This window comes from Pseudophryne corroboree, chromosome 2 (assembly GCF_028390025.1).
Source record: "Pseudophryne corroboree isolate aPseCor3 chromosome 2, aPseCor3.hap2, whole genome shotgun sequence".
Classification (NCBI taxonomy): domain Eukaryota; kingdom Metazoa; phylum Chordata; class Amphibia; order Anura; family Myobatrachidae; genus Pseudophryne; species Pseudophryne corroboree.
The window spans coordinates 368,082,314-368,100,002 of NC_086445.1; the positions used below are offsets into that span (position 1 = coordinate 368,082,314).

Genomic DNA, 17,689 nt, shown 5'->3' on the forward strand with positions numbered 1-17,689 from the left:
CACAAGAGACATGTTATTTATGAATACATCCTAGACCTTACCTACTTGTAAAAGAATGCTGACAGATACAAACATGATCACTATATAAAGTAGATGTTGCTTTAAGTAAGCTGAATCTAATAAAAATATATGTATTTGTTGTGTCAGCTCAAGCCAGATTTAAACATATGATGACATAATAGATGTAAACTTCACTTTAAGTTGTTTCCCTTAACCCAGACAGGAGTACAAGCAAAGAAAAGTATATAATGAAAAAAGTGAGATAAGGAGGGACACAAAATCAATGTTTATTTTATACTTAAAGGGGGAATATATTTAAAGTAGTTGTAGGAAAATACATATTATTATTACTAACATACATTTTTTAGCTAGTTTGTCCAAGTTTGTTTTTCTACAATATGTTCATTACAGTGAGTAAAATAAAAGTCACTAACATTATGTAACTTTGTGCTCATTTATTACACTGTATACTGTAAGTGATAATGTATTGTACTAACATTGTTCTGCTGGTGCATTGTGCAATATGCTAACACGAAAATGTATACAGTAGAAAACCTATTATTTGTTATACGATAATGCAGTATCCAGTTATCGAAAGAAAAATGTATTTAGACTAAAATGTTAGAGATTCTTCTCCTTGTGGAAATCTGAGAAACTCAGACTGTGTGATTGTTATCCTGTCTGTCTCTCCCTTATTCACTCCACATCTTTCATCAAGTGATCATCAATATGTTTCCTTTAGTGCCCTGCAATCAATGTTCAGCTGATTGAAAGCTTTTCCAAAAGTAAAAAAAAAAAAGATATTATTTATTTAACATTTATTTATGAAGCGCTAGCTTCACACTCTACAGTGCTTTGGAATTGGAGACAAACAAATAATAGAAAAAAAACACACAAAGACACCAGATGACCCTGTTTAGATTCTGTCATGTATATGAGTTATTTCATTATAGTTCGATAAAAAGCAATGGACAGATAGACAAATAGATAAACTTCGGCGGCTATGGAGATTTGAAAATGATCTACAGTACAGTAGCTGTCTTGTGTTATTTAGGAAGATCAATATAATCCAGGGACAGGGAGATGTTGGTGGGAAGCAAAAGCTAAGATTCCCCATTTATAATTAGAGGCGAGCGGTTTGGTTTACTTGAAAACCGAACACACCTGAAATTTGAGGATTCAAGTAGAACCAAGTCCTGGCTCGGATCAATTTTGGGGACCCAAGTGGACTAAGTCCCAAGTTAGATCTTCCCTCGAGTTCAGAACTCAGAGTTAAAAAAATAATTTGAGGTTTTGGATTGCATGTACTATAAGTCCTTCCCTCGCAATTTCAGATGCCATTTCACACAGAAGAGTGCATGGTGAGGTATGCAAAATTGACTGTAAATGACTGGAAATTAATGTTAATAATACTATAGGAGCAAAAACAGGTCCAAGGTATTTTCGAGTTTGTTATCGATTTTTATCAAAAACCAAAACCAAAACAGGAAGATGATTTAGAACAAAAAACAAAACACAGTGGTCTGCACATATCTCTATTTATAATGTTATCTGCAAATACTCACTGGTTTTTGTAAAATGTTGTCAGTATAAATATGTACAGTATTGGATTTACAGTTCACAAATGGACACAGTATCTTTGTGCTTGGTGTATGGTTGGAACAAATTCAATATGGAAGATGTCTCAGTAAAACCTGAAAAGATAGATGCATTGTCTTTGAGTTTTCCTCTACACGTCAGAGAGGTTACAGTCTTATACGTACATGTTCTGTATATGTTTGTAACTTTTGGGTAATTTTTAGAGATGAGCCCACCTGAACTTCAGGGATCTGAGTGAATCCATGCGGCGGCCCGGGTTTTCCTGCCTTGCTCGGATTCCAAATAAAGGCAAACTGTCATCATCCCAGATTTATATTCTCATGGGTTTTGGACCCTATTTAAGTGCTTGTGGTGGTTTTTCAGCACCATTCCACACCAGTCCATGGAGAGAGCTGTGTTGTCTGATGGTCTGTGCTTAATCTACGCTGCTGAGCTGAGTCCTGTTGGAGAGAGTGCTATATAAATACAATTATTATTATTATTATTATTATTATTATATGTGTGCCCACTGTGTGCATCCACTCCAGTAGCTGAGGTGACCTATCTGTGCCCAGTCCATCTTGTTTATTCACTCTTGGCTGACCTATCTGTGTCCACTGTGTGTATACACTCCTGTGGCTGAGCTGACCTATATGTATCAACTGTATCCATTCACTCTATTGGCTGACCTCGCAAATCTGTGTCCACTACAGACTGTGTACATTTATTCCAGGGGCTAAGCTGACCTGACCTATCTGTGTCCACTGAGCTCAAACACTCCAGTGCTGCTTAGTGTTAATATTGGCTGAGATAGATTACAGTACAGGCAGTTAGCAAGGTCATTGTTTATTTTGTTTTATAGTGTCAGAATGTAGTTACATCTATTATCTAAGTGTGTCACATTGGTGCTGTACTGTGACTCGGCAGGCTGTACCCCACTGCGACATTGTTGACATAATAAATATAAGCAGTGTGACTTGTTGCTTTGTGTTGTCATTTTCAAAAAAGAAATAATGTCTCTTTTGTATACATGCTGTGTGTGCAGTATGCCACTGCTCTTTTGTTATATAATAAATACAAGCACCATTGTTGACATAATAAATATAATTGCCTTTGTTAACATAATAATTTAAGCAGTGTGACGCAATGCTTTGTATTGTCATTTTCAAAAAATAAATAATTGCTCTTTTTTTATACAAGTTGTGTGCGCTGTATGCCACTGCAACATTGTTCACATAAATATAAGCAGTGTGACTCCTTGTTGTGTGAGTTGTGATTTGTTAAAAAAGTAAAAAACAATTGCTTTTTGCTATTGTACAACTTGTGTTTGTTCAGTTCATCAATATGGATAATGATCAGTCAAGAGAAGGGTAAGAGCAAACAGCTACTACTGCTGCAGCTGCTGCCAATCATGATAATACAACATCTACTTAAGGGGGTTCCAGGGGGCAGAAAGTTTAGGAAAGGGCAAGTGAAATCAATATCTTTCACAATGTTAAAAAAGGGTAGAGTTGTCACCTTAGAAAGTGACAAATTGGTGCCCTATAAAAAAGAACACTAACGTTCAAACTCTGTGTTCAAAAACACCTGAGGGGACGTCCATGTTAGTTATATGTGAGTCTGACATTCCTCACACTGTCCTCATAGAGAAACCTCTTTCACCTTCCTCCACCATTTCTCCACCAAAGAGGATGAGGGTGTTGATGATGTGTATCTATGTCAGCCACTAGTGGCTGCAGTTCTTGCCCGCGATAAAAAGAAGGTGATTGTTTTGGCATAAGACCCAAAAAGCCTCCTCTTGGGTGTGGGATTATTTTTATCAAAATCTTGGCAAAGTTTGTGAAGGTACCTGCTCCATTTGTGATGCCAAAGTTAGTAGACGTAGGGACATTAATCATCTAGGCACCTCGTCCATATTATGTCATTTGGATTGAGTTCATGAAATGTATTTTACAAGATTATAATGTAATTAATGCCCTCATCATCAACCTCATTAGTGATTGGAAGTACAGTAGTCTTCCCCAAAAAAATGGTTTGTGGGGCCCAAATAAACCAAGCACTTCAGTCACAAAGTTGCAATCCCTGTTGGTTGCTGAAGTGCTTGGTTTGTTAAACTGTGCATGCCCTTTATAAAAGAAGGTGGGAGGGCCCAAGGACAATTCCATCTTGCACCACTTTTCTATTTATAATGGACTGTATACCTTGGGGGCATTGAGGATGATCTTTTTTGCATAGAGTTTTTTTATTGGTTATTGCTCCAGCACATTACTAATTTAGGACCTGATTCAGCATGATTCAGCTAAAAATCAGAATCTGCTTCTGCTATCACTTGCATGCTGGATGCCACCCAGCACAGGGCAAAGCCGCCCAGCATGCTAATGGCCACCAGTGATGTGATTGCAAATCTGATTCTAATTAAATTATCGGCCCTTCATAAATCTAGTTTGGAGAAACCCTTAACCCCTTTAATACAATGAAAAAAGTCAGAGATCAGGGGTAGATAATATCCTTCACTATGCTGGCATTTAACACACTCATAGTCAGTGAAAGGTGTGTGAGCCCTGTCCACATTTTTGATGAAAGAGAGGCCTTCCTTTGACTTCTTGATGAAGCCACATTTGAGGTTTTCTTGAACATACTCTTACAGAGTTTGGGCCTCAGGAAGTGACAGAATTACTAATCATCCTTGGGAAGGGACTTTACTAGGTAATACTGTAAGTCATGGGACAAACCTATTGTTGATGGGCAGTAGGGGCTCCATTTCTTTCTTGCCAAATATGTCACTATAGGACTGATACGGAAAAGGCACAGAGTCTTCCAGAATGTTAGCAATACTTTGAATGACCCAATGTCAAGGAGTACCTGCTCACAAGCAGTTCTGGTGGCAGTCTGATTCACAGGACAGGATTTTAGATTTATTTCAAGTGATAGTGGGAGCATGTAAGCAAGTGCAAGGTCAAAGGTCAGCTGAAAATTGAACTGAGCCTAATCTGAACACCGCTTGATCAGTTAGGCTTTTTCATTTCCTGAACATTTAGGACATGTTCCTGAGCACTACTCAGGAGGGAAATGTGATTTTTCTAATTTACATGGGCTCTTAAGGGGGCACAAGAGGAACTGAGAACCAAAGAGCCAATTTGTAGTTAGAGCAATGGGACTTTTCCCTTTCTCTCTTGCTATGGTGAAGATCCACTTTGATGCAGAGGGATATTAAATAATCCAAGGACCACACAAGTTTCATGTCTGCTTGTTCATCCTTAACTCATTCAGTATGTAACTGTATTATACACTGGCTAAAAAAAACAAAAAACTTTTAGGGTCTCCATCAAACTTCAGGGGATTAGGTATCCTGCGGCTTGAACTACAGCTACAGGAGGTGAGCAGGCTGCGCATGAGGAGGCTGAATAGCATCTACTCTGTTAAGTAGGTGTTCCTGGACTACCTTTGGGGAAGAATTACTAGTGACATTCATGTTGGGTCAGAGTATACTGTCACAACTCTCGGACAGGTGGAGTGTAATCTGACCGTACACTTATGGTTGGAGTAGACCCAGAACAAAAGTGTGGAGTCTGCACCTAATATGCAGGTCAGAATTAATCTTTCACTGGTGTTCAGCCTGTGGTCTCTGAAACATACATGGCTGATCACAAAGGCCGTATCTGAGCTCAGACTTCACTGCGAGTAGGCAGAGAAGGCTGTTCAGGGGTAGGGGAACCAAAGGGAAGCCTTGGTAATGTTACCTGAAGATAGCTTTATTATCATAGGGCTTCCTTTGGTATGTGTTTACAATTTAATTTTAGTAAATACGGGCAGATCGCATTTCCCATTCCAACTATGGGAAATGCAATCTGGTAGCTAAACAAAATACGCAAATTTAAGAGCTTTTGCAAATTCTCCTCCAATTGCTCACTAGTACGTTCAGATACTAAAATAATTTGAAACGGGTATGAAAACACCCTGTTTCAAATTATTTTAGTAAAAATAATATTGATAAATATTCCCGTAAAGGAGGCACAGATTATTATTGTTTGACTAAAGAAGCGCCAATAGTATTTATTACATTAAATCTGGCACAAATAATAATTATTATTATTCTAAAGCAGCCACATATGATTATTATTAAACTAAAGACAGCAAATATGCAATTTATTAGATTATTAGATTAAAGGGGGCATTGTGTTATGATTCTGAGGCTGTATAATAATATACCATGACCTTTGTGGGATGGAATAACCTCTCCAGTTGATGACCACACTTACCCAAGAGCTGTCCATACTCCTTAAGTGATCCCCAGCCATTGTATTCCCCTGGTGAACCCTTTATGATCAAGTCTGACACCGAGTTTATGATTGCTTGCGCCTGTATCTCTTTCAAAGTCCATTATTGGTTATTATCCCCTGGTTAATAAGAAATAACATCCCAGAAGACATCTCAGGATAGCAGCATCTCAACCTTCACTTTCCACATCTGATTGTTGTAATTATTCAGTTTAGCTGTTGCTTGATTAAATTTATTTCCAATTGTTTTATTCTTTTTTAAAATACAGTATTATTATTATTTTATTTATTACCAGTTATTTATATAGCGCACACATATTCCGCAGCACTTTACAGAGAATATTTGGCCATTCACCTCAGTCCCTGCCCCAGTGGAGCTTACAATCTATATTCCCTACCACATGTACACGCACACACATTCACACTAGGGTTAATTTTGTTGGGAGCCAATTAACCTACCAGTATATTTTGGATTGTGGGAGGAAACCGGAGTACCCGGAGAAAACCCACGTAAGCACGGGGAGAATATACAAACTCCACACAGTTAGGGCCATGGTGGGAATAGAACCCATGACCTCAGTGCTGTGAGGCAGTAATGCTAACCATTACACCGTCCGTGCTGCCCAGTATTAAATTGTTCACATACTGTACACTGACATTTCCCCAGAAGATTGCTTGTTGTGCCTGAGTCTACAATCTGTTGAAGAATATGCTTCTCAGCATCAACACTGATACCCCTTTCACACAGAAACTGAAATTACCGGGTGAAGCATTTCTTCCCGGTAATTTCATGAAAAACATGGGTACTTTACCAGGGTTGGAGACTCGGGAATTTCGAACCGGGTTGACCCTTTCACACAGACAAAATACTGTGTTAATTTGCAAATTACCGAGTCGAAATTCTTGACCTGGTAATTTGCATGTCTGTGTGAAAGGGGGGTCAGACAGAGCCCGGCAACACGACCCAGCGCTGAGTTGCCAGGTAAATGCTGGGATTTCTGTCTGAAAGTGATATTAAAGAAGATTGTGGAATAGACTTCATTACATACCATAGAAGATTACCAGTAAGGATGATCACCAGGAAGAAAGTACAGTAGAGTAGACTTGCACAGCATAAACAGACTACACAGTGATAATTAATGATACTGTACTCTCTACCTACTGTGTCATCCAGTAAAGTCACTATACTTAGCCTGCAAATGTTGTCTTACTCTAACAAACATTAAGGCTCTCATTCAGTATGGATCACATTTACAAAGCTGCTCGCGATCCTTAGCAGGGTGGCTTGCGGCATTTGCGATCCGTGCAGGGCGGCTTGCAAGGCCAAAGAAACTGCATCTCATGATGCAGTCCATGGGCTCGCCCCACCAGGCTGCTCCCGCCCCTTACTCAGAATACCTCTGCAATAACACAGGACCCATTCTGCAAATGCGCTGAGGACCACTAATGCGATCCATACTGAATAACCTCCTAAGTTACAGTATACATTAAATACAGTGGTAAAGAATAATTTTTATAACGGTATATAACTATTATTCTATTATACAATATAATACAGTATAACTAGCATCTTGGAATACATTGTTGCTTTGTCCAGAGCATGTATTTTAATCCTTTTCTAAATATGTTTAGTCTTTAAATACTTATACAACTGAAATAATAAGACAGTTGATTGTCATTTTCTTTTATTATAAGCACTTGTTAAATCAGAAGAAAATTAATACTACGGCATGTCTGTTTAGAATGTGGTAGCATGTACCAGTGATCGTTTCCAAATATATTCTTTGGTATTTAGGTTTAACAAAAACACAATTGACCCTTTTGTTTAATTTCTGCGAGTGTGTGAGCTCCTCTGTGCCCTGTGTGTGTTGAGCTGTCTAGCACAAGGTGATGAGGAATGTGAGGAATATGATAACGTGTGAGCTATTATTTCAGAAGGCTTTTAGTCTGTGAAGATCTCTTGAATCCCCCCTTCCCCGTGTCAGTATGCTCTGTGTCTTGTTGGAATGTTTGGCCATGCATAAAAGGTAAATAATCTTTATTTTGAAGACATAACTAGGTATAGTACATGAATGACATATCTTGATGCAATTCTGAGTTTAGATTCATATTTACAGTATGCTACTGTTGATAGAATTACAGGCATATAATATATATATAATCATATCTGTCCAAATGCTGGTGAGTACCTTACAGTATCAGCCCTTGGCAGACACGCAGTTGCTGTAAGTTCCTGTTTCACATTTAATATTAGGAAATATTTTGGAAAATGTAACTTGTGTTGATCACTAAGCAACACAAAATCTTACTCCAAAACTATGAAGTTATATAACACCTGGCAAGAAATTGTTGAGAGTGGTGCTCCTCATTCAGTTGTGTGTTTTCATTCTCTGACTATTCTAAATGTAATTACTGAAACATAGTCACTGTGACTCATATCAAACAAACAGATGACACCTCATTAGGTTACATTTGGCAGGTGCAAAACATGTTTCTTGTGTTTGGCAAAAGATAGCATGATCATGAAATAAAAGTGATAACATGCACATACACAAAAAGGTGCATCATACACATTTTCTGTAGATGTGTGGTTGGATTAATGATTGGGCTGAAAGGACTACAGCCCCAGGCTTCCACTCTGAAAAATGCTTACAAGCAGAGGCAGATGGTCCATAGCCTATGCGTTATGCAAGGCCGGCTGGCCTATGCGGTATTCCTCCAGATTTAGTTCTTAATATTCTGAGGAGGGGAGTAGATCTAGGGGAATGTGTTTGTAGCAGACTCCAGCTGCTTAATGATTTTCTTTGTGGTTACTAAAATAATGCCATGCACCACCGAGGCCACGCAAGCTATTGCTAAAGTGCATGGCTGCTACCTCTTTACGGTGGCTCCTCTTAATCACACATGATGGGATCAATACTCCTACAGATGCGCTATTAGAATTTGGAAAGCATAAGAAACATGGACCAGGAGCACTGCTGATACAACGCTAAGGGTTTATTTACTAAGCCTTGCAGATAGATAATGTGGAGGGGAAAAAAAGTACCAACCAACCAGCTCTTAACTGTCATTTTTCAAACACAGCCTGTTACATGACAGTTAGAAGCTGATTTTCTGGTACTTTATCTCCATCCACTTTATCTCTCTCCAAGGCTTATTACACAGACCCCTGAATAACTTGCTAAAGACACAGCAAGAACCCTCAGGCAAAACACCTTTTCTTTTTAGAGAACCCCACTTGCATGTGAAGTTTTGATCTTGTCTGCAAATATAAGGTTAAAAAGTTGTTGACATCTCAATAAAACTCCATCCTTATAGCGGGTCCAACAGACATAGAGGTTAATGTATTAAGCAGTGAAAAGAATGGAGAAGTGAATCAGTAGAACTTAGCAACCAATCAGCTTTAAGGTAGCATATATAAAATCCAGTCTATTAAATTATAGGAAGAGCTAATGGGTTGCTCTAGGCAATTTCTCCACTGACCACTTCTCCACTCCACTATTATTTGATTGTAAAGAATAACTACACACAAGTGACAGTGACTGTTTTTTATTTTCATATTCCAGTCAATTTTATGTGATTTAAAGTTTTCTAAATAAATTGCCGATAGCCAGGGATAAGTTATCCTAAAATCAAGGTAATGTGTTGCCTACTTAAATTTCTTTCAGAAGTATTAGGTATAACTTATGTGTGGACAGGGCCGGTTCAGGGGCGCAGAGCGCCCCGGGCAGGGAATGGGGCGTGGCCTAATACAGGGGGCGTGGTTAATTACGCCCCCTGTACATTAAAAGCGCCGCTTGAATGCTGAGCGGTGCGCGATGACGTCATCGCGCACCGCACAGCAAAAGGTCCTCTCCACGAAGGGAAACTAGACGCTATGCGTCTAGTTCCCTTCGTAGAGAGGACCTTTGCTTTGCGGTGCGCGATGACGTCATCGCGCACCGCTCAGCAAAGTTACTCTCCAGGAAGGGAAACTAGACGCATAGCGTCTAGTTCCCTTCAGGAGGGGGACGGGGACGGCAGCGGAGGCGGACGGGGACACAGCGGGCAGCAGTGGCGGATCTTGCCACGGTGCGGCGCCCTCCTGATGGCGCCAGCGCCCTCCGGAAGGCGGTGCCCCGGGCAAAAGTCCTGCTTGCCCGTGGCAAGATCCGCCACTGTGTGTGGAGTAACTAAATATTTCTGTATTTGGATTTCCCAAAATCAGGCTGTTTAATTATTTAATTTCACTGTTGTCTTTCTCTTTTTAATAGTCCCAACATTTTATCCTTTTTATTCATTACACCATGAGCGTTATGTCATAGCTTGCACATTACAGTGACGGGCGCAAATCCAGCGATTTAGCCGTATATTAAAATTGGTGATAATTTAAAATGGTAAAAATGGGATAGTTTTGCCTTTTAAATTGTTGCCACTTTAAAAATGCAGGCTACTGTAATGGGCCCATGTGTCTGTACTCAGGAGCCTCTTTGTAAGAGTCTTTTAACGACAGCACAGTGGTGTGCAAGTCCATACTAATGACCACAGCACAGAGGGTGTAGAAGACCACAGCCAGTGCCAACTAATTTTAAACTAGATATGAGCGGGTTCGGTTTTCCTCAAATCTCCTTATTGGCTATCGGACGTTACGTGTTTTGGTTAACCAATAAGAAAAATCCAGAAAATAAGAAATGGCAATAATTCTGGCATAAAGAACCGAGTAAATTCGAACCCGCTCATCTCTATTTTAAACAAATATAATAATATAACAGTAATAAAAGATAATATATACAAAAACAAATTACCAGTTTGTTATGAGGTCATGTGTGGGGTTTAATGGCTCTTTATAGGTAAATTAAATCACATTACACAAGCGCTATAGTTTACTTTTAAAACCTTAGATTGTATAAGAACTACCAATATGGTAAGCCAAGTTTATGGACAAATCTCAAAATACTGTCAAGAACAATTGTCCATTTGCTTTCTTTTTAGTGACCATACATTTTCTGCACAATTTAAGTTTATGCTCCAGAAGGTGTGTTTTAGTATTTTGTATATTGAATTATTCTCTTGTGTGTGTGTGTGTGTGTGTGTGTGTGTGTGTGTGTGTGTGTGTGTGTGTGTGTGTACGTATGCATGCATGTGTGTGCGTGTGTGTTTGTTCAGTTTCTCCCTCTTTGAACACTTTTGGCTCACTTCAAAATATTGTGGAACAAATATAGCCCAACCTTTCCTTCTCTAGCCAAAATCAATACTGCAAATGGAATGAAGCAGAACACACAGAGCTGCTATCATCATAGTTAAATATCTTTGCTGACCATTTTAATGATAATATTGTTAGCAGAGCAGTTCAGTGTCACTTTTATTCATGGCAATACACTTATCAATTGATGGGATTGCTACTAATTATGCTCTCAGATGGCTGAGGCAATGACCATTGGTGCAATGAATAGCAAGCAGTAGATTAATCTCTGAGTAAGATCTCAGGTAAATTGGTTTGAGGTGATTTCTTTAACCTTCCTGTCCACATACATTTTAATTGGTTAAATATATTTTCTCAGTTATGAAGAGAACTGTCTCTAAAAGGTACATGGACTTTTACTGAAATTGCATTTCATTCTTAATATTTTATTTTGGAACAAGGGCACACTTTATTGTTACTGCCTGATATCTAAGCAATGGAGCAAAAAGCTTTTTAATAATAAGAATGAAGTGCGCCAATTTTTAAGATAAAAAATCATGATACCCTTATCCATAACTTGGTCCTAAAACATTTAATTGATTCCGTAAAACTCCAGCTATGGTATCCCCCCACCTTAAATGTGTGCCATCAGCTTGAGCTGTGTTCTTTTCCATTGCCCTTGAAAGGGACATATTGCAAGGTGGGACTTTGAAAGAGGTCATTTATCCCTACAAGGACAGCAAGGCAGTTTTGCATGGCCACTGAAAACAATGCATCAAGCTTGACAGATAAAGTTCTAAGTATTCTCACTATGTAAAGAATTCTCAATATTTAGCATTAAATGAAAATGTGAAAAGTGCTAGTGATCCCTATTGCGGCATTTTACAATCTTTAAGCTGCATTCTCCTACATTGAAAGGCAGGTTGAACGGGAGGCACTCGATATACCGACTGTCCGGATCCTGGCTATGTTACAGTGTGATGACAGCACTACACTCATTACATCAACATACAGATGTGTCCTCTTACTTTGTTGCTGCAGGAGGCATTGCTCCCTGCTACCTTCCCCGGCTCCTGACTGATGTGCTGGATGGCTAGCGGGAGCATGTGTATGCGCCAGTCAGTCTGTGATGCAAACACTATGTGGGCAACAAAGCAAGAGGACACATCTGTAAGTTACAGGAGGATGTATATTAGATTTAAACCAATGGTTTAAAAATGAGAGACAACTATTTTAGAAAGTTTTCTTGCAGTGGCAACAAAAGGCCTTCAGGTCAGTAAGTAAGCCCAATAGTTCACGTACTAACCCGATGATGGGGAAACTGCACATGCAGGACTCGTTCTGTGCATGTATAGTTCTGTGAGATTGCTCTCAGTTTTGGGAGTGGTGATGGGGACTGTTCTAAAAAATGGCGGCATGTCACTCCTGTTTTGTAGGAGTGCTAAGGCCAGACACTGCGTGTTTGGATGCAGATTTCCTGTCCCCAGCAGAGGAATTACAGCAGCCAGTCTATGTGAGCTTGGCTTAAGCTGGCCATACACCTACATATTTATTGTCAGATCTGGCTGGTTGGAATGAAAATCTGGTAATGAATGAGAGCAAACGACAATTGGCCATTTGCTCCCAAACACTGGAAAACAGACACAAATGGTTAACCAGACAAATTGGTTGAATCCACGTCCATTTTTGTCAGTTTTACAGCACTTAGGAGCAAATGGCCAACTGTCATTTGCACTCATCCATTACCAGGTTTTCATTCCAACCTGAATCAGGCCCCAAGACAATGTAAACAACTTTAAAATACACATATAAATGTAATCTCATCTATGTTGCAAGAATAGCAGCAGCCTCTGTACTTACACACTGGGACAAGACTCAGGAGGACATTCTGTGTGCCTCTGTCCAGTCCCAAATGCTCTGATCAAGTTACACAAGACCAGGGGACCAATATACAGCCTGCTGTGTATGGTGGCGTGTGAGAAGCTGGGTTCCCTGCGTCACTTACAGCCCGCTCCCTACTCCTATCTCTCCTCTGGACGGGAAGCTCTGTCAGCAGCTAATGAAACTTTATACCCCTGCCTGCTAGTGATGAGCGGGTTCGGATCCTCGGGATCCGAACCCGCCCGAACTTCACCTTTTTTTCCACGGGCCCGAGCAACTCGGATCCTCCCGCCTTGCTCGGTTAACCCGAGCGCGCCCGAACGTCATCATCCCGCTGTCGGATTCTCGCGAGATTCGTATTCTATTTAAGGAGCCGTGTGTTGCCGCCATTTTTCACTCGTGCATTGGAGATGATCGTGAGAGGACGTGGCTGGCGTCCTCTCAGTTTCTATGTTCAGTGGGCTGCAAATATCTGTGCTCAGTGTGCTGCAAATATCTGTGCTCAGTGTGCTGCAAATATCTGTGCTCAGTGTGCTACAAGTGCAAATATCTACGTTCTCTACCTGAAAAACGCTCCATATCTGTGCTCAGTGTGCTGCAAATATCTGTGCTCAGTGTGCTTATTGCTTTATTGTGGGGACTGGGGACCAGCAGTATTATATAGTAGGAGGACAGTGCAGAGTTTTGCTGACCAGTGACCACCAGTATTATACGTTCTCTGCCTGAAAAAAGCTCCATATCTGTGCTCAGTGTGCTGCAAATATCTGTGCTCAGTGTGCTAATTGCTTTATTGTGGGGACTGGGGACCAGCAGTATTATATAGTAGGAGGACAGTGCAGAGTTTTGCTGACCAGTGACCACCAGTATTATACGTTCTCAGCCTGAAAAACGCTCGATATCTGTGCTGCATTGTAGTATATAGTAGGAGGACAGTGCAGAATTTTGCTGACCTCCATATAGCAGTACGGTACAGTAGTCCACTGCTCTACCTCTGTGTCGTCAAGTATACTATCCATCCATACCTGTGGTGCATTTCAGTTTTGCACAGTTTGCTGACCACCAGTATATATAATATAAGGCAGTACGGTACAGTAGGCCACTGCTCTACCTACCTCTGTGTCGTCAAGTATACTATCCATCCATACCTGTGGTGCATTTCAGTTTTGCACAGTTTGCTGACCACCAGTATATATAATATATAGCAGTACGATACAGTAGGCCACTGCTCTACCTACCTCTGTGTCGTCAAGTATACTTTCCATCCATACCTGTGGTGCATTTCAGTTTTGCACAGTTTGCTGACCACCAGTATATATAATATATAGCAGTACGGTACAGTAGGCCACTGCTCTACCTACCTCTGTGTCGTCAAGTATACTATCCATCCATACCTGTGGTGCATTTCAGTTTTGCACAGTTTGCTGACCACCAGTATATATAATATATAGCAGTACGGTACAGTAGGCCACTGCTCTACCTACCTCTGTGTCGTCAAGTATACTATCCATCGATACCTGTGGGGCATTTCAGTTTTGCACAGTTTGCTGACCACCAGTATATATAATATAAAGCAGTACGGTACAGTAGGCCACTGCTCTACCTACCTCTGTGTCGTCAAGTATACTATCCATCCATACCTGTGGTGCATTTTAGTTGTTGTGCGCAGTATATATAGTAGGAGGACAGTGCATAATTTTACTGACCACCAGTATATAATATATAGCAGTACGGTACAGTAGGCCATTGCTATTGATATATTACTGGCATAGAATTCCACACATTAAAAAATGGAGAACAAAAATGTGGAGGGTAAAATAGGGAAAGATTTAGATCCACTTCCACCTCGTGCTGAAGCTGCTGCCACTAGTCATGGCCGAGACGATGAAATGCCATCAACGTCGTCTGCCAAGGCCGATGCCCAATGTCATAGTAGAGAGCATGTAAAATCCAAAAAACAAAAGTTCAGTAAAATGACCCAAAAATCAAAATTAAAAGCGTCTGATGAGAAGCGTAAACTTGCCAATATGCCATTTACGACACGGAGTGGCAAGGAACGGCTGAGGCCCTGGCCTATGTTAATGGCTAGTGGTTCAGATTCACATGAGGATGGAAGCACTCATCCTCTCGTTAGAAAACTGCAGTGCCACTCCTAGATGGGCCAGGTGTTTGTGTCGGCCACTTGGGTCGCTTAGCTTAGTCACACAGCGACCTTGGTGCACCTCTTTTTTTCTTTGCATCATGTGCTGTTTGGGGACTATTTTTTTGAAGTGCCATCCTGTCTGACACTGCAGTGCCACTCCTAGATGGGCCAGGTGTTTGTGTCGGCCACTTGTTGCGCTTAGCTTAGTTACACAGCTACCTCATTGCGCCTCTTTTTTTCTTTGCATCATGTGCTGTTTGGGGACTATTTTTTTGAAGTGCCATCCTGTCTGACTCTGCAGTGCCACTCCTAGATGGGCCAGGTGTTTGTGTCGGCCACTTGGGTCGCTTAGCTTAGTTACACAGCTACCTCATTGCGCCTCTTTTTTTCTTTGCATCATGTGCTGTTTGGGGACTATTTTTTTGAAGTGCCATCCTGTCTGACACTGCAGTGCCACTCCTAGATGGGCCAGGTGTTTGTGTCGGCCACTTGTGTCGCTTAGCTTAGTTACACAGCTGCCTCATTGCGCCTCTTTTTTTCTTTGCATCATGTGCTGTTTGGGGACTATTTTTTTGAAGTGCCATCCTGTCTGACTCTGCAGTGCCACTCATAGATGGGCCAGGTGTTTGTGTCGGCCACTTGGGTCGCTTAGCTTAGCCATCCAGCGACCTTGGTGCACCTCTTTTTTTCTTTGCATCATGTGCTGTTTGGGGACTATTTTTTAAATCTGCCATCCTGTCTGACACTGCAGTGCCACTCCTAGATGGGCCAGGTGTTTGTGTCGGCCACTTGGGTCGCTTAGCTTAGTCACACAGCTACCTCATTGCGCCTCTTTTTTTCTTTGCATCATGTGCTGTTTGGGGACTATTTTTTTGAAGTGCCATCCTGTCTGACACTGCAGTGCCACTCCTAGATGGGCCAGGTGTTTGTGTCGGCCACTTGGGTCGCTTAGCTTAGTCACACAGCGACCTTGGTGCACCTCTATTTTTCTTTGCATCATGTGCTGTTTGGGGACTATTTTTTGAAATGACATCCTGTCTGACACTGCAGTGCCACTCCTAGATGGGCCAGGTGTTTGTGTCGGCCACTTGTGTCGCTTAGCTTAGCCATCCAGCGACCTTGGTGCACCTCTTTTTTTCTTTGCATCATGTGCTGTTTGGGGACTATTTTTTAAATCTGCCATCCTGTCTGACACTGCAGTGCCACTCCTAGATGGGCCAGGTGTTTGTGTCGGCCACTTGTGTCGCTTAGCTTAGTTACACAGCTGCCTCATTGCACCTCTTTTTTTCTTTGCATCATGTGCTGTTTGGGGACTATTTTTTTGAAGTGCCATCCTGTCTGACTCTGCACTGCCACTCCTAGATGGGCCAGGTGTTTGTGTAGGCCACTTGGGTCGCTTAGCTTAGTCACACAGCGACCTTGGTGCACCTCTATTTTTCTTTGCTTCATGTGCTGTTTGGGGACTATTTTTTAAATCTGCCATCCTGTCTGACACTGCAGTGCCACTCCTAGATGGGCCAGGTGTTTGTGTCGGCCACTTGAGTCGCTTAGCTTAGTCACACAGCTGCCTCATTGCACCTCTTTTTTTCTTTGCATCATGTGCTGTTTGGGGACTATTTTTTTTAAGTGCCATCCTTTCTGACTCTGCAGTGCCACTCCTAGATGGGCCAGGTGTTTGTGTCGGCCACTTGGGTCGCTTAGCTTAGCCATCCAGCGACCTTGGTGCATCTCTTTTTTTCTTTGCATCATATGCTGTTTGGGGACTATTTTTTAAATCTGCCATACTGTCTGACACTGCAGTGCCACTCCTAGATGGGCCAGATGTTTGTGTCGGCCACTTGGGTCGCTTAGCTTAGTCACACAGCTACCTCATTGCACCTCTTTTTTTCTTTGCATCATGTGCTGTTTGGGGACTATTTTTTTGAAGTGCCATCCTGTCTGACACTGCAGTGCCACTCCTAGATGGGCCAGGTGTTTGTGTCGGCCACTTGGGTCACTTAGCTTAGTCATCCAGCGACCTCAGTGCAAATTTTAGTACTAAAAATAATATTGTGAGGTGTGAGGTGTTCAAAATAGACTGAAAATGAGTGGAAATTATGGTTATTGAGGTTAATAATACTATGGGATCAAAATGACCCCCAAATTCTATGATTTAAGCTGTTTTTGAGGGTTTTTTGTAAAAAAACTCCCGAATCCAAAACACACCCGAATCCGACAAAAAAATTTCAGGGAGGTTTTGCCAAAACGCGTCCGAATCCAAAACACGGCCGCGGAACCGAATCCAAAACCAAAACACAAAACCCGAAAAATTTCCGGTACACATCAGTGCCTGCACATCACATTGTCCTGCTTGCATTCTGGGCTGGCAGCAAGGTTTTTCCTTCTGCTGCTGTACAGGAATGAGGGCAGGTGATGTCAGAGTGCTGTGTCTGTGGGGCCACCTGAGATAGGGGGACCTTGGGTATAGTGTCCCCTGAGGGTCCCCCTCACCCTCAAGCCAGTATTTTATACATAAATAGATGAGTGATCCCTATACATATTGCATTTTGGCTCATTTAAGCTCCCAGTGTGATTTGTCAGAAATAGACCTCACACAAAATAGAAAGCATTTATAATGACACATTACAAGTCACAACCTCAATATGAAGATTA

General features: G+C 41.3%; 1 long non-coding RNA gene across 1 annotated transcript in view; it reads right to left on the bottom strand.

Annotated features, from left to right (window-relative positions):
• Positions 1–309: 309 nt before the first annotated feature.
• Positions 310–17,689, bottom strand: part of LOC135050811 (uncharacterized) — a 79,420-nt gene continuing 62,040 nt past the window's right edge. Inside the window, exons 2-4 of the long non-coding RNA XR_010241839.1 lie at positions 1,815–2,039; positions 1,566–1,694; positions 310–774 (exon numbers count right to left, since the gene is read on the bottom strand). This is a non-coding gene — a long non-coding RNA (uncharacterized LOC135050811). The remainder of the gene's footprint in view (positions 775–1,565; positions 1,695–1,814; positions 2,040–17,689) is intronic.